This window comes from Puntigrus tetrazona, chromosome 13 (genome assembly GCF_018831695.1).
Source record: "Puntigrus tetrazona isolate hp1 chromosome 13, ASM1883169v1, whole genome shotgun sequence".
NCBI lineage: Eukaryota > Metazoa > Chordata > Actinopteri > Cypriniformes > Cyprinidae > Puntigrus > Puntigrus tetrazona.
The window spans coordinates 24,279,708-24,298,743 of record NC_056711.1 but is presented as its reverse complement, the minus strand read 5'-3'; the positions used below and the strand labels follow the sequence as shown (position 1 = coordinate 24,298,743).

Here is a 19,036-nt window from a genome sequence, read left to right as displayed (position 1 = left end):
TCTAGACACTGATGTCATGTTTGGCTAATTTGGTTATATTTGACTTTGTTTTATGTCAGTTTCTTGACTACGCTACGAGTATTTACATTTGGCAGTTGCTTTTATCTGAAGAAACCTACACTGCATTGAAGGTGTACGCGTTTTTATTATTGTATGTTCCATCTGCTGGGAATCAAACTCATAATCTTGGCATTGCTAGTGCCATGTTCTGTTGTAGCTTTAGAAAAGCACAAAAAATTTTACCGTCCTTTTTTTTTTTTTTTTTTTTAAATGAATTAATCTTTTTATTCTATTAAAAATTATTTGCTGTTTTTACCAGGTTATTTTATTTTTTGGGGGTGAATTGTATTGAACACCCTCGCTAATACTCTTAATTTGTAATCTAATATTAGCTTTTTAAACTAATATTTGTAAGACAGCAAAACTGTTAAGACCAGCAATGTAATGTTACTGGTCAGGCCATCACTCTTTGCATGCGTATACTAGATTTTTGTTTCCGTTTCTTTTGGATAATCCATCTTCATAGTTTCCACTAGGGAAAAAAAGGGCTAAGCGTTGTCTAGTTTTATTTTGCCTGCCAGCTCTGCTCTCTATCAGTGAAATCAAATGCTGTACCTTGGAAGGAATGGTGATGGAGGCAATCAATTCAGTCTTCTGAAATGTACTTAGATTAATTAGACGTACTCCTCTTGACACTGTTTAAACATCTCGTTGTGCCAGTAGGGCTAAATAATGCAGTACTACACAGGCGTTTTCCTTTCATCATGGCAGTGACCCGAAAATTTGCCTTCGTATTCAGTTCAGTGAACTCAGTGAGAGTTGTTTTTCAGTACTTACTTGGAATGTTTCCATCTCGAAAATCCCAATATTTTTTTTTATACAGATCACCCCTCATAGGCGTGTAATGATTATTTGCTATCAGTACTTCTAAAGTGCACAGGCTGAGTTCCTGTCTGCTTTGAATTACATGCAAACATGCTGACTGAATTACAAGAGCTAATGTCCAGCATATGCTGCTGTTGCCAGAGGCAGATGCGTCTAAAGTAGCTTTACGTTTGGGCTGTAGGGCATTGTTTGGCACAATGAGGGCTGGAGTCAGCACAATGAAAGCATTATGCATAAAATCCTGTTTTTTCTCGCTGGATGATACAAACACCAGAGCACCTGATGAAGTTCATACTGATTTATGCACGATCCAGATACTTCACTTTGCATCTAATTCCTTTTTTTGAGCTCGACGGGAGAAGTTCTTTGCTATTTCCATACATTCATTCTGCCATTTCCAGGTGCACTTAGTCACATTTTGGCATATTATTATGGTTGGGCACAACATCTGCAGTAGATCATCTTGAGCTATATTCTACCAAATTCCCGCCCACCCACAACGCACAAGAAAACACATAATCGCACACAATGTGTACGCGTTGAAATTGGGCCAGGGTGTCTTTGGAGACGGCGAATCACAGAGGGAAGCAGCACAATAAGTGGGTCACCTTCCATTATGTGGCTTTCATCATTAGAACGGTTCTGCTGAGACTGGTTGAGACTGGAGTCACTTGGCACTCTCCATTCCTCTCCATCCTGTCTCATTACTCAGCTTTGCTCTTGGCAAGCAGCAGACACCACTCAAAGCATAAAAAGACAGGAGAAAAATCTCATATCCTTGTTGGCCAGAGCAGTTGTTTATAAAACATACTGTATTTTCCTAAGCAAACAAATTATGGTGGGATCACCTAGTTCCTCGGCCCACTGGGTGGAATTTTCTTTAACACAGCTTGACAGCTCATTAAGATAAAGCTTATTATATTTTTGTCTGTCTGGACATTACCCTTTTTCCTGACTACTTCGGCTTTCCATTGCTAATAAAACAAATTGCTTTTGTAGCTTGGGTCAAATAATTTGAATAATGTCTCAATCTTGACATGAATGGTAGTGGAAGTTCAATGCAAGAATATCGACTAATTTTGGCTTTCTCAAAGAACTACTTTGCTGAAAAAACTTGCTTAAACTTGGCTAAACCGGTTTGCTTGTCTTCCAGGTTGGTCAGACTGGCTGCCAACTAAAAACAGCTTGGCCAGGACCAGATTAAACCACCTTTGTTTTTTTTTTCCAATGGCATAATAAATCCTTTGACTCTCTCTATTCTCTACTGAATAAGCATGCTTTAACCCCCCTAACTGATTTAAGTTGGTTTTAGCTGGTTTGGGCTTGTCTCCCAGTCTGACCTGTCTACTACCTGATTTGCTTAAAAGTGTCCCAAACATTAAAACTAGTTAACAGACCAGGCTGGGAGATCAGCAAACCAGATTAGGCTGTTTTAAGTTGGCTTATTTAAAGAAGATTTTTTTTTTAACTTGTCGGACCTAGATACCTGCTGTTGGTAAAGCTAAAAACCGCCAAGTCAGATTGATGACCAATTTAGACCAGCAAACTAACACTTTCACCAGACTAATAAACATATAATTCGTTAACTCTATTCTAAAAGTATTCTGATCTTAAGTAGATATCCCAGCCTAACCAGCTGAAAAACCCCTTTAAAACCGGTCTCCTGGCCACCCAGACCAGGCAGTTAGACCAGCAGACCAGATTAGGCTGGTTTAAGATGATTTTTGGCAGGTTTTAGAGTCCACCTTAAACCTGCTCAGAATAACAAACCAACCTAAAAAATGAAAACATTTTAAAAACGGTTTTGGCTGTTCATTTAAACAACAGCTTTATGTTGTCCTCGGATAAAATTTGTTAATGAAAACATGTTTCAAAGTTCAAGTTACCTTTATTGTCTTCATGTAAACTACAAAAATTACAAAGTGACATCACCATCTACTGGCCAAGCATGCTAATTACATAATGTTTAGTTGCTTTCGTAGATCAGTGCGAACGGGTTGTCTATATGGAAAACATTTTAAAAGCAAAGTAGAAACTTCTAGGGTTTTTGTAAATTGCTGTCAAATAACGTTCCTCAAGTTTTCTTTCAGCAAGCCAATGAACCCTTCTTATTCACAATGCCGTATATAACTCTTTCCATTCAATTTAACTAGGCAGACTCTTTGCTTTGTTTAACACAGTGTCTGTGAAGATCCATCTCCAAATGTTGATTTGTGACCCATTTGGTGTGTTCTCAAATAACCTTCACATTAAGCAGCGTCCGTCCTCGTCTTAGGTCACAGGTGGCTGGGCTCCTGGGGCCCAGAACGAGTAGAGTTAATTGAACACAAGGCGCCCGTCCGCCTGCCTACGTGCTCGGCGCCTGAGTGGAACTGTGTATTTCCAGCGAGCGAGAGACAGAATAATGCCGTGCCTTGTGTGCCCCGGCGAGCTATCACTGCTCTGCCGTTGCCATGGTGACAGTGCCCTCGCTGGGTACAGCGGGCTGGAGAAGTTGCTCTGGCTCTGCGTCATATTTATTCCAGTGGATCCGTGCGCTCTCTCCCGCCTCCTCCTTTTGCTCTCCTCTACGCTCTCTCTCTCTCTCTTTCTCTGTCCATGCTTTTTAGGGCTAATTGACCCAGCTCCAGATCATCAATACGCCGAGCTTCGACTACCACAAACAGCACATACTCCGAAAAGGTAAAATGTGGTGAGGCAAACAACGTGGAACTTGATTAGATTCGTTTGCTTTTATTGAACTCGAGCCGTTTTAGTGCAATAAACTGACTGCATTTTGTGTTGTTTTCATCCACTTAATTGGATCAAGAGTTGATTGCAGATCCTTCCTCTCTGTTTCTCGACAGCGCGACCGGGAACACCAGCGTGACTGCGAGGGAAGGTGAGTGAGCGTCAGCGCACAGGTAAACATCTAAGCTTTCCACAATGGTGGTGTCAGAGGAAAAGACAGAGGAGGGATCATCTTTGTTTTCAGCACAGTCGGAGTGTGAGAGCGTGTGACTGAGGACGAAGGAGAGGGAGGGAGGGAGAGCGGGACCTGATTGTGCAGTCTGTGGTGAAGAGCATCTCCCGAGGCTCAGGGCTTCAAAGCCAATCTGTGGCTCTGAAAACAAAAAGCCATTTCCTACAGCAGCGCAAAGAAACCCTTCAGTGTGAAATTATTCTCAGTGGAGTGGCTCTCTTTGTTCTTTGCTCGCTGTGTTTTTGGACCGCAGCTCCTCTCGGCTGAAGAAAGTAAATCAGATGAGTTTATTAAAGGCATTTTAAGAGTAATTAATAGCGCTCGTCTGATTTTTACATCCGACGGCGGGTCGTTTTTGCGCTTGTGGGATTGAGAGTGTTGTCTCTGTGTCAGCATATTGATTTTGAGTGACAGGTGACATGTAATAACAGCGGTGCGATGAAAGCAGTGCCCTGTTCCCTAGATACCCTGGATGAGAGTCTGTGAAATCAAGAGGTTGCTGAGTGCTCTCTCACTCCCCCCTCTCTGGAGTTGTCAGGCGGCTTTGACAGGGGACGTAAAGGACCAGTGGTGTGAGATTCGGTAGTTAGAAGCACAGCCCACTGGAGGGAGAGGCTTTGAGGAGGGAGAGCGAGGGAGGCGTCGGATCGATCGCGGGACTGACACGGAGCGGGTGCCATGTGGACAGGGACCTCTGTCTGTCCTTTGGGACTATGAGAAAGCCAATGAGTCTTTAAAACAGGGAGGGCTGAGGATGTGAATGTGCACTTAGACAAAGACGAATGCTGAGCTTTTTATACTTGCAAAGTGAATAAGTTCTTTGGTGTATTGTTTGGTGTGAGCGCTCAGCCAGTTTTAGATACTGATTCCATGAAGAAATTAGACACCTTGGCATATTCTAAGGAGGCTGTTTCTCCGATGTCCCAGTACTCCAGGTACGTTTTGCATTTTTAATCTAAACTGTCTGTAGCCATTAACTGAACCATTTTCTTGTCTGTACAAATAAATGGCAACCGCCACATTTATATAACAAGGTGTTTCTGTTTTTGCGTAGAAAAGTACTTTGATGTACTATTTAGACATCATGCTATATGAATATGGTAACAAAATCATTAAGAATCATTAGCGTGATCAAGAATATGGTAAGCATTAAGAGATTATCTTGTCATGAATAAATCAGTTGTTATGCAAACAGAAAAAGTTACTATTTATAACGAGAAATGCCAAGTTAACGTGATGTACCAGGTAGATAATAATCATAACCATTAACAAAACCATTGTTTCAAGATGTAAAAATCAGTTTTGTCACTATGAAAAAAATTAAAATTACCTAAATATCATAAATCGTAAATATCATCACGTTTTTCATCTAATTACTGTACTCTCATAGGCATTGATATCAGAATTATAGATATAAAAAATTACATTTATATATATATATATATATATATTTACTGATATTATATGCCAAATAAAACAAACTATAATCAGTCATTTGAACTTCTACAAGTTAATTTAGGCATCACAATTCTATAATATCCATTATAAAGAAATTGTATTTATTAAAAGCTATTAAGTGTCTTATATATTAATGTTTACTATATTAATATTACATATATTTGCTATTTGCTAAGAACATCTAGGTAAATATTTGATATTACAATTTTGTACAATAGTAATATTTTATACAAACGTTTGTTAAATCTAACATTAACTGATACTGATATATATATATATATATATATATATATATATATATATATATATATATATATATATATATGTATGTATGTTTTGCTAATAACTGATATGGTGTATTGTGCTTGTTTCCCCTACAGTACTTTTTGTGAATGTATCAAAGAGTGCATAATGCATAGCAATGCATAGGTTACTGAAATGTGCAGAACATGGAAAGAGCAGAAGGACGGCTGTGTGAGGAAAGGCAGATCAGTCATGCAGCAGATAGAGTGTGTGTGTGTGTGTGTGTGTGTGTGTGTGTGTGTCTCACTCTGGCAGGGGTGAGCTGTACAGCAGACCCCAGGGAGCATCAGGAGGGCAGGCTGTACGTGTGCTTGTGTGTGTATGTGTGTGTGTTTATGCAGTGTGTCGTAGCTCCACTAGGCGGTAATGACTCCGTGCCTCTGGGCTCTGGCTGCCTCTGTTTATCTCCGTTAGCAGCACAAGGCAAAAATAGGCAATACATGGAGAGAAAAAAAAGAACAGCATCACATGGCCAGTGTGCTCTAAAATGTGCCTCACAGGTCACTTTGACAATGTTGGCTCTCGTTTTCCCTCTCCCTCCCTCTCTGATCCTCTCCTGTGTCACACACACACACACACACACACACACTCTGTCTCTCTCACTCTCATATTTTCTCCCTCCCACAAGTATTGCAATTTGCATATTAATGAACCTGGGCGCAGTGTCGAGCAGGAGTGTAATTCCTACTTCCTGTTTCTCGCTGCGCTCTTGTTTCTACATTTTGATTTTTTTTTTTTGTGCCCTCCTCCTGCTGACTCCCCACCCCTTTCTGCCTGTTTCTATTTCTCAGAAGAAGCCCATGCTAACAGTGCGTGGACTGAACAACACCATTTCATTAAGAGCAGTGCCAAACATGTGAGAAGATGTCTGTTGGAGGTTGTGCTTGCCCAGGTAAGAGCTTTAATTCCCTCTCTTCTGTGTGGACAGCTTCAGGCAGGAGTTGCGAAACAGCATGGTTTTTTGGGGAATGAAAGGAAGAGCACTGTACCTGGAGGATTTCACATCTCTCTTGCTCCATTACTGTGGGCCACTTAGGTCGTGCGTTGCATTGTGCACTGTATCTGTGACCTGTTTATTTGAACTAGAAGGAGCATTCCTGTAGAGTGACATTTCTTCTAGAAGTTAACTTGTGCCATGAGCATTGGTTTGTGCTAGAAATTTGTTTGTGGACTCAGAGCAGAGACTTCCTGGACATTGCTGTGACTTTACTAGGCTCTCTGACTGGTGTGTATAGTTGCGTGGAGTGCTGTCCTTTTTGTCATATGACGTCAGCCATCGCTCACATCTTTAAGTGCTTTGCATAGAGAAACAAGTAAAGGCTTTTGATTGAGCTGGACACTGTGGCAGTTTAACTTCTGACGGTTATGAAAAACATATTCTCTTAGTTTTTCCTACACGAACCGTGTTCTGCAAACAGTTTTAGGCGTTGGTTGGTCATTTGTGCCAATGGCAGGAAATAGTATAATAAAAAAAACTTCCGACACAAATTCGTTCATCTGCATTGCAAACATTTTTCACATGTTGAAAACATTTGAATTGTTTTGGGCAGCTGTTCTTGCTTTGAGACTGTTGAATAGACACATCTTCAACATCTGTCTTACCACTTCGTATAGGAGTTGCACAATCAATCAGTCATAAATTACTTGGTTATTTTAGCATTATTAATTATGCCTACAAATTTATACTGATTTGTTTATGAATACAATACTTTTATATATTTATGAATCTATATTTATCATTTGCTACTAAATACTTAATTTTGTTATGCCTACCAATAAGCTCTGTTAATTTATGATGTATGAATTCATTTGTTTTATTTTTAAATATATACATTGATGTTTTTATATATGTGTATTTGTATTTACTCACTTGCACTTGCACTCTACTATGGGACAGAATCTTCATAAAAATTAAGTGATCTTAAGTGACACGTAGCTTAATCACTATAAAAAAAAGTTGTTTCAACTTAAAAAAGCTTGTTACCGCTGTCTATGTTTTTTGTTTTTTTAGTTTAGTCATAACTAATTTAAAAGTTTTTACTAATTTAACTAACATTAAGTTGACACAACCTAAATATTTTTAGGCAATGGTTATTTCAAGTTGAAACTATTTTTTTACAGCGATGTTGGTGATCTGACAGCAAGTATTCTCATAGATCGCTCTCTTCAATGGCGGCATCAAATGTTTGCCCACACGTCGTTTATAAATGTGTTAAGTGACATAGTGGTGATATAAAGCTGCTAAGATTTGCAAATCTCAATGTCAGAATGTTACCTGTTGGAACTATAATGAAAAAGCGCAGCTGGTTTGAGTGTGGTCAAATATGCAGGAAGCAATGATGTAGCATATGTTGACTTTGCTATGCAGCCCAGTGTGCGCCATCACCTAAACAGAGAAGACAAATTTACACCACTAGATACAAGGCACCCTTGTTTCTGACCCAGTCTGTTTTCTCTCACAAGTTCTAGTCTCTAAATCACTTAAATACGTTTTTAATTGAGTCCATATGTTCAGTCTATAGGAGTTTCCCAGTACCAGACTTCATGTTTCTAAGATCCGTGGCATCATGGAAAGACAATCACTATTACAAGCCACATATAACGCCTGTCCTCTCCCTCACTGTGATAAAGATTAAAAACAGAGTGAATGGCATCAAGGCAAGTTTGGACCAGTGTGGGGATTGTTGCTGTGCCATAAACACAAGGCAAGCAGTTTCTTCAGACGTTCTCAAGTCAGATTTTTATCTCAGCACAAGAGGCAGCCACAAAAGCCTCTCTGGCAACCCCATTGATAAACAAGCCAAAATTTGGCACGTTGCGTTTGTTTAAAATCAAGTCACAAGGGTACATTTTTACAAGCGTAGTCATGGAAATTTCCACAGACATGTGTCCTGTCTGATTGCTTTCCTTTTTTTTTGTGAGGAGGAGGCGGAAAGAGGGCGAAGAGAAGAAAGAAGGAGACGGGGCGAGACTGAAACAGAGACTCGGAGCACGAGAGACAGCTCTTTCTTGCTTTTGTGTGGGGTCCCACTGCGCCGTTTCGTAAAAGGCAGAAGAGTGCCGTAAAAAAACTGCTTGTGATGTTCACCTCTGTCAGAAACACGATGCAATCTGTGCTTAGAGCGCACGCCCCTCCCCTCGACACAGGTTTCGTTTGAAGTCTGGTTTGTTTACATTCCTATGCTCATGTGGGCTGCACGTACAGTGGGCCGCCGTGATCTTCCTGTCTGGATTTGCGGATATATCGCCGAGCGCGGATTGCATGCTTTTAATGGCCTCTTTTATAGCTTTGTTTGAGCTAGATAACAACCCATACCGACGCTTTTAAATGATACTAAGCTCCATCCAGCTGCTCTCTGCCACTCGACTTTCTACCTCTCACCCACAGGCGCTCGATATCAGCATGTGTCCTGTTACCTCATGCAGAAAGTCACATGGCCCCTTGATTAGAAGGAAACGACTTTAAGCAAAGCTAAAATAGCAACCTCGGTCACAAAGCAAGCCTGTTTCATGTTGCACAACAACGAAAGGGTTAGGGTGTGCCTGTCAAGTTAGGAGAAGCTGCGCTGATTTACTGTCTCCTTGCTGGATTGGCAATGCCTTTGCGTGGTGCGTTTAGCGTGCATTTGTGTGCGCGTGTGCAACATCTCCCCCCTCTCCAGCCCGTGGCTCACAGATCTGTCTCATTACACAGAGCTAGAACAAAATGGCTTCCTGTGCAGAAAATCAGCTCCCCTCAACTTGTCAGTGTTAGATGGGGATGTTAGAACTCGTTATGTCACGTGTCAGCGATGGTGAGGAATATTAGATGAGAGCTGGCATTTGCCAGCTGCACGACTCCGCCACAGCAAGAATCAATGCGCTGTCTGAACAAAAAGGACACATGATTTTACAGACTGAATGAAGATTTATAAGTGGTGCTTGATAGAATAAGCATCAATATTGCTGTTGCTTATGTTTGTACCTCTATTTGTATTAAGATTCGCCATGTGACTCACTGTTTGTGCTGTGGATATGAATAATTCCATAATTGCGTGGATTGATGATGAAAGATGTGCTGTTATTTTTCCATGTGTTTTCAAACTCCATATTTTTTCTATTGCATTTACAGAATACAGTAATAATGCAAAATGTAATTTTAAACCAGTCAAATCAGCACTTTTGTTATTCCTTAGATAAAAGGTCAGTTATTACATTAAAAAACAACTTTTCTGTTTTAAATGGGTGACAACTTTTAAATTCTTTAGGTAATCACACCAGTATGCCACTAAATGTGATATGGCTATTATATAAGCTGCTAGTTTAATAATCGGTTTAAAAAAAATGTTTTAAACAATAATCACTAAAAGTAATAGATCTATGCTATTAAGCTCTTCAGAATCCCTTGTCTCATTCTTGTTCAAATTTTTTTTTTTTTACACAAATTGTTTATAACAAATTATTTAAATGACTCACTTATACAGACAGCCGCTTGTCGCCACCTGCTGGTATAATTATTAAGTAATTCGTAGTAAGTGATTGTTCTGAAGGAATACTCCGTTCTGAATCCATTCAGCCATATCAGCGATAACACTTTTAGCTTAGCTTCATAGCATCACATTCAAAACTGTTTCAAAGAGTTTCAGTATTTAAAACTTTTACAACTACTCATTTGGAGTTATATTGTGTACTGAGACTGGCAGAAAATGAAAAGTTGTCTTTTTTTGAACGCGATGCTACTGTTCTAATTGGATTCAATGATCTATGCTAAGCTATGCTAAAAGTGCTACCGCCAGACCCAGAGAACGGCCGATTAGATTAACAAACGGTAAAAACCCAATGTATTAACTTGGAGATTAGCCTGTTTCCAAAAAAAGTGGAGTGTTCTTTTAAGAAATTCTTTCATTAAACTAGACTTATTCTGAAGGTTGAAGCCAAGCAATATAGAAACCAGAATGAAGACTTTTTTTGGCTAGGGATGGACTCTTTACTCAGTCTAAACTGCTTTGCATTTACCCAAAATGTTCTAGGAACTGGATAGCAACACCCTGACTTCACTATGATGATTTTGCATTGACAAATGCTTTGTTCAGAATTTTCAAAAATAAAATTTTGCAATCTTGAAAAACAGCAGCTGCTTTATTTGGACCCGAATAATTGTAGAGAATAGGAGTTGTAAATGTAAGACTGCAGTAATAAAATGAGAAGTAAGCAAAGGCATCTGTATCTTGTAGAGTGACGAGGATCAGCTGTTTGCTTCTCTATGATTTCCAGCTCAGTGGCTCCTGCCATGAGACCTCAATAAACTCCCATGACCCGACCCCATGGCTGCCGTTGCCAATGGAAACACACCGAGCAAGATTACAACAGACCCCACTCTCTCTTTATACCTGAAGTGTGTGTTTTATTCAGGAACACCTAAAGTGTCAGATCTGATTTATTCCCAATGACAGCAAATGTGTTTTCCTCAGTATGTTTTACTGCTCATTGATTTTTCTCAGCATTCTCATCAAGTTTTTCTCTCTCGCAGCTTTTTGAGGTCTGACACTGGTGTTTGATGGCATAGCGTGTTTGCCAACAAAGTCAACAAACACCACAGTTCCTTATTAGTCATTTATCAGACGCTTTCATATCCAAAGTGACTTACAGTATATTTATTACAGGTCCAGTCCCCATGGAGTGACCTGAGGTTAAGTGCTTTGCCACATCTTTAACCACTAAGCCCCTACTGCAGTGCAGCAGAGGCAGAATATTCACAGTATATTTGTTAAGCGTGGGCATTTCAGAGCCCTCATCTTACTTCCTCTCACAGCAGCGCAAAGCGTGTTTCCGAGTGATTTAACGGCTTAAAGAGATGCTTGCAACAAAAAAAGCCAGTCAATTTAATCCACCGGTGGGTTCACTTAGCTTTGCATACGTCTCTGGCAATCAAATGCGTGTAAGACTTTTAGGTGGTAATGAGTGGTTTGGCATGAAAAGAAAGGAATCACCTGTAGAGCACAAGCTTTAGAAAAGCCTGCGAGACAGTTTGATCCTGCTGGGTCATCAGAGAATCATCATCTGGAATACCAGGGGCAGGCTTTTAAAGTCCGTTGCTAGTGATTGGGGTCAGTAAGACTATATATATATATATATATATATATATATATATATATATATATATATATATATATATATATATATATATATATACACACTCTTTATTTATTCAATAAAGAGTGCATTGAATTGATCAGAAGTGACAGTAAACACATTTTGCTTGCTGCAAAAACATTTGTATTTCATATAAATGCAGCTGTCTTTAAATTCCCAAAAATGGAAGAATTTGAAATTATATGTGACCTTGGACCACAAAGTTGCTGGGATATATTCATAGCAATGGCTAAAATACTTTGTATGAGTCAAAATGTAGATTTTTTGATTAAATAAAGATCATCTTTCATGAAGATATTTTGTACATGTAAATTTTGTAAATTCCTACTGTAAATATATCAAAACATAATTTTTCATTAGTATAATGCATTGAACTTCATTTGGACAAAGGTGATTTTCTCAGTATTAAGATTTTTAATTAGCTGTATCTCTGCAAAATATTGCCCTATCTAAAAAAAAAAAAATCATACACCAATGGAAAGCTTATTTATTCAGATTTCAGATTTTATATAAATGACACGTAAGAAATGCCATACAATGATTTGTGGCTGGATTAATAACCATCAAGGAAAAACTATACTTTATAATAGAAAATAGTTATTTTAAATTGTAATAATATTTCACAGTTTTTATTGTATGTAAATCAAATAAATTTGGTGTTTTATTGAATAAAACATTTAAAGATAATACAAATTTGACTCCTGTTATATTGTACTTTTGTAGCATATTAACAAATACAGTTTCTATATTTTCTTACTAACGATTTACAATGACTTTTACAGTTAGTGATGCCAGGATAACAGTAGCAATCTCCCAAAAAAGTATTTAGCAAAAAATACAAAAACAACAACAACAGCAAAAACAGAATATAAAATATTTCTATTGACCATAGAAAGATTTGAGACATTTTCAGACCTTTATGATTTCATTAATTTCCAATCACACACTTTAAAAGTCTAAAGACAGGTTTTCCAAGACCTAAACAAAATATTCATGCATGCGCTGTATGCATGCATATAAATGCTTAATCTGTATCTATGGATTTATTCCACCGATTTCATGAAACATTCATTAAAAAGTGTAGACCATCTTTTGTGAACAGCACATGTGATTCCTCTCCTGCACATTCCTCCGAGTGGAGGACAGACATTAGATATGATTTGTACCGCAGTCATTCCCCCACAGTAGTTAGTATGGCCTCACATATGTCGTCTGTCGCCAGAGCATTATCGCTCTGCCAGCCGTGTAGCTGTGAGCAGCCTGGGTGAGCGTGAGGCACATGGCTCCTCCTGTGCTTGTGTTTAGCAGAGATGAGGCAGTGGCATAACAAAGAGCCCCTGGAGCACTGAGAGGCAAGCGGAGGCCTCATCAGGGAGAGAGATTTTGTCAGCCATGTCGGTGGAGGATGGAGTTTTTCCCACAGAGGCAATCCTTCATTCAAACCAGAGAAGTTAAAATGGGAACAGCTTCACTGCTGCAGATGAAGGACGTTCATAAAGCTCATAAATGAATTCAGCAAGAGCCCTAGTGGAAGTTTAGCTATGATCGTTTTCTTGTTCAGCGTGTCTGGATGTGCCATTTAACCAAGAAGCTTATTAGACCCATAAGTTATCAGACCCACGCTGAGGTACCTGTCATCACGATTTCGCGCACTGATTTATATCATCTTCATTGGCCCCCTTAACGCTCGTGCAAATGTGAAGTTGGCCTTTAGTCTCTTTGCTGAATTTGTGCTGCCGTCCTTAGACTTCAGAAGATTGAGTTTATGCACGTTCGTGACACTAGGGGCGATGTTGTTCTATCTGAGAGTCTGACCCGTCACACGTGCCTAATTTATTATGAATTTATGATGTGCTGATTTGACCCACAGCCGCTTTAATATACAGTAGGTCTTTAGAAAAGTCTCTGGATTGAAGCCTTTTAATCATTCTGAAAGAGACAGTTGACCCAAAAATCAATTTGATGTCATTCACTCCCTATGTCTGCCTTTCTTTCTTGCTTATTATGATTTTGTGTGTAACTTATACTGTATATATGTGACTAACATATTGCATATATGTAACTTTATTTAACAAAATATTATAAATCTTCTTATTGTATTTTTTGTGAGTTATAACTTAGTTATAACTAAGAAAAAAACTAATGATATGGATTTTACATGATATGGAGTGTCACTGTTACTTAAGTTTCTTATTGGAGAAGATGAGAAATGCATTAGTTTAACGGAAATGTAGTTTAACAGAATTGCTCAAAATGACAAAAACATAAAAAGAGAAACTTGTTTGTAAGCCAGTAACAATTTTAAAGGTAAATTTGTGTTAACATTTTTTAATGAAATAATTGACCTGTTGAAAGTGTGCTGACAGTCTGAGGAATTGGATTTCTGAACTCTAGAAACTCGGTAATGAAGTGCTTTGACAGTTACAGATATGAAAAACAACAATAACCATTACCTCATGAAGGGTTTCCTCAGCATGCTATGGTAAATGGATAAAGAACCAACTTTTATCAAGAGTGCAGCCTTATCAGTATTTTATTAGGTTTATGCTCCTTTTTTTAAAAAAAAACAAAGAACCCTTTTTTTCTGAGAAAGTACTGATATCACAAGGCAAATGTTCAGCATGATAGAATTTGTATATTTATTTGCATATTTATATTGCCTGCGAGGACAGGACAGTGGAATTTGTTTTTGTGACATTGCTAACCAATAGTGCCAAATTATAGGTAAAGTCCTTTTGCGGCAAAGTTGCTTAATGCTGTTCCTGGAACACCCCTCTCTGCAGAGTTTATTTCCATAACCACTCGAACACCTGTCTATACTTTTGAATGTTTGATGAGAGTTTGAACTGAATCTCCACAGCTGAGATACACAGCTCTGTCATTTGTGTCCTTGTAAACCACCTAAACCAGGGCACCTTAAACAAGTATTCATTTTAATGAGTGTTTCCTATGCATTCTGTAAGTCTCCTTGTCTGAGCATGGCCTACTTATTCAAACACAAGTGTTTATGGGTTTTCCCACTGTCTCGCGTTGCAGCATGAGCTGGTTAATTTGTAGTTTTACAGTAATTTGCCGTAGCAGAAGAGTATAAGAAGAAGAAGAATATAGCAAGTGATTACAGTCAAATGTTTTATTTTTATTGCATAATATATACATATATACATATACACACATATATACATATACACACATATATACACATATATACATATATACACATATGCACATATATACATATACATACATATACACATATACACATATATATACATATGTATACACATATATACATATACACACACACATATATATATATATATATATATATATACATACATATATATATATATATACACGTACATATATACATATATATATACATATATATATATATATATACATATACATATATATATATATATATATTTATATACATACATATATACATATACATATATATATATATTACATATACATACATACATACATATATATATATATATATATATACATATATATATATATATATATATATATATATATAACCCACTAGAATATAATTCTGGAGTGTTGTGGGTTGACGTTTCTTCATTTAGAGTTTGTTTCATTCAGTCTCATTCAGAACTGAAATATTAATGAGTCTAACATTTGTTTATACTGAGTCACAAAATATGTGTGCTTGTGTCTTTAAGAATGCCAGGTTTGGTATTAACATTGATTGGGGAGTGCACAGGTGAAGAAACTTGCTTTTGCCCTACATGTTAGGATGAATTTTATTTTTCATTGGGTAGTATGTGTTAAGTCCCGCCCTCTCAGGTAAAATAAGGGATGTGAGTGGTTAATAAGGAGAGAAGAGATGTGCCGCAAAATATAGAACTGATCGGAGAGATTTGAGCTGAAAATACTGGAGGAAATACAGTAAATTAATTGATAAATCATCAAATTAATACTTTTAAGTGTGTATAGTGCGTGTGTATACACAAGTTATTTACTTTATTGTGTTGTTTATGTTCGTATGTTCCATGTCTGCTTTTTTCCGTTACGGCGGTCACGTCATTCCACTCGCGTTTTGAGTGCTGAGACAGACAGTGTTTAAAGTGTGTTTTGATAATAACTTTCAAGCGAGGACAGAAGGACTGAGATTTTGGACGTTTCGTCGTGTAATTGTCCGAAGGAAACCAGATAGCGCTCCAGATCACCGCGAGGTCTGGGGTTCCTCTGGCTGCGTTGGAGTGTGACCCACATCGGCCACCGGGGACGGCGCAGTACGAGGATCTGCAGGAGGCCACTTGGGGAGTTTCGCGATCGTATCACAGTTCAAAAAGAATCCAGGTACACTGGTTTTCATTTGTTTTTGCTGCTCAGGAGAGTGAAGAGGCCAGTTTTTCTGTTTCCACGGCCACCACGTATTCCAAGCGATGATTCAGGCCTGCTTCGGTGTGGGTTATAAGAGTGTGTGTGTGTGTGTGTGTGGGCCCACGGTGTTTATTATCAATTCATACAGAGTTATTCAGCGCTTTAGGTTTGTGAGTATTCATAGTGTTATTTTACACAAAAATCACATTACAGTATACATTTTATTACCAGTGTGTTGATTATCTCAGTTAACTCAAAGTGTATTTGATACTGGAGCTCACTTCCATATCCAGTCATTTGACATTTCCCTTTCTGGGGGTAACTTGGTATCAATTTGAGATCATCTTGGTGGTGTGAATACTACTTGATAGTATTATAGTATTACTGTTTAATTCTACTTGAAAGTTAATCTATTTCTAACTCTTTCAATTTACTGGAATTAAATTCTGTTTATTTTCTTCTACTTCAAGTGTTTTATTTATTCTAAAGAGTTTATTCTTGATCAGTCAAACTGTGAGTATATATCTTATTCTGATTAACTGTCTAAAAGAAAAGTATATAGTTCAGTGACGTCAGAGGGAACCTTTTAATACACCATCTCTTAGGCATTAGTTTATTGAACCTGGTGCTGCTCCTTACTGAAAGCCATTATAAAAAGGAGGTAGGGGCGCTACATAAATTGGGGCCTGGTCCGGGATCTCCCTCTGGTAAGTCACTGAAGAATTCCTGAAAAGAAAAGACAGGTCAAACCAGCCAAGCTCAAGCACATCTTGCCACCTCATTTTAAGTAACCTGAGAAGTGAATAAACAGTCATCATGGCTCTGAGAAAAGACCCTACCTGCAAGCAGAGTTAATCAGCTGGTGCAAAGATGTTGGTGTTGATGAGGGTCATGCTTTAATGTTGAGTAATGTACCTGTACACACAGAAGTGGCTAAGATGGAAGAGACTTTGGAAACCATAAAAGCCCTAGGAAGAGTTAGTGTCAGAGACACAAGAGAAGGACCTACCTCACGATTTGTCTTTGCGTTGTGTGAGTGCAGACAAGCCATTGACACACACACCTACCTCAGAAGTGTCACCTGAGAAAATAAAGAGCCATGGACCATCACAGCAGTCCAACCAAGAGAATCCGCACCTGACACTGCCTCTGGAGATTTTACTGAGAAACTTGCTAAGTTCTGATGAAAGAAGGTAAATCACTCAGTGACGATACAAACTTTGTTTACTCCCGCAGCACAACTGACAGTTCCCCTGAGTCCATCATACGTGCCATGGGTGAGGTCCTGGAAAAGACTGTAAAAAGCAACCCAGTGATGCCAATGCATACCCGACGCCTGCGCGCGTTTTCAGCCATAGTTCCTACCCCCAGGAGAGGAGAATATGGAAACCTGGATTGAACAAGCAAGGCTTATGATAACAGTGTGAGTGCTCTGAAAAAGAAAACTTTATTTAATTGTAGAAAGCCTGAAGGACCTGCTCTGGAGATCATAAGAGCTGTCCGGTTTTCAGATCCTGAGGCGAAAGTGCCCTGCAGTACTTGGAAGCATTAGAGAGCACATTCGGCACCTCCGAGTCTGGTGAGGACTTGTATTTCAAGTTTCGTCTCATGCGTCAGAACACTGGAGAGACCCTCTCTGAATTCCTGCGAAGGATAGAAAAGATGCTCAACAAAGTTGTAGGCGTGGTGGATTAACTCCAGGACTAGTGGATAAAGCACGAATTGAACAGTTAGTTAGAGGGGCCGTGAATTCCGACATGATGTTGCTCCAGCTACATGGCTAAGAGAAAGAAAAATCACCCACCTTCTTTTCTTAGTCTACTGAAGGAGATACGGAGGCAGAGGAGAGTGAGGCATCTCGCCACAGGATGTCTGTTAAAGCCAAAGCTATACATTTTCATGAAGAAGAGAGAACCAGCACCTCTGTCATCCAAGAACTCAAGGCTGAGATTCAAGAGTTAAGAACACAGATATGTGGAGGTGAGTCCAAAACAGTGTCTACTTCATCCCTTGTAATTAAACCAAAAGAAAAACAGATAAAGAATGAAACAACTGACAATGCTAAAGTCCAGAGTTAAGAAAACAGATCGAAAATTTGCAGCAGCAGTTGACCATTATGAGTATGAGTTAGCTCTACTCACCTCTCACATCAAGTTCTAGAGAGGCAGCCAAAACCTTCCACTTGTACATGTCCCTGGAAAGGCAAAGTAACAAGAACAAAGAGATGATTATTTCTGCTACAGATGTGGGGAGGACAGACATACTGCGACAAAATGTCAAGCTCCACCAAATTCTGATCAAGTAATTCAAAAGCTCATTCGTTCCTGCATAGACAAGCAAAGAGTGAGAAGTATGAGACTAGCGACAAACGCAGAAAAGCCCAGAACCAAGCCTGTTTCTCAAAAAGAGTCAGACAGACATCAGTGAGTACAGCAGTCTTCCCAAAGGCCTAGTTGGACCGGCATCTACTGTGGAAGTGAAGCTTAATGGACATGTATGTCAAGCCCTGTTAGATACCGGATCACAGGTGGCGCATCGTGTTTGACAGCTGGTTTTCCAGGAATCTCGCTGATGTGCCCATTCACCCCTGACTGGATTGTCAATATGGGGCCTCAGCTCATCCAATTACCCATACAAGGTATATAGTTGTCGATGTCACTTTCCCTGTTTCTGTAACTGGAGTGGAAGAGTCACTGTCCATTCTGGCCTCGTATGCCCTGATCCTCAAGGTCCTCCCCAAGTGCCAGTTATAATTGGTACTAATGCCAGTTTCTTCAAACGTCTCACAGCTTTCCAGTCATGATACTGAAGGATCTAGTGCTGCACATGTTTTGAGAATCCAAAGCAAACACCCTGCAATCCATCTGACTCGGAAGCAAGAGACGAAAACTCCTCTTGACAAGCCCGAAGGAAAGGTTTGTTGGACAGGACCTGTAACTG

The 19,036-nt window shown here is 39.0% G+C and overlaps 1 pseudogene; it reads left to right on the top strand.

Moving 5' to 3' along the window:
- The first annotated feature begins 349 nt into the window (after positions 1 to 349).
- Positions 350 to 19,036, top strand: part of LOC122356976 — a 30,299-nt pseudogene continuing 11,612 nt past the window's right edge.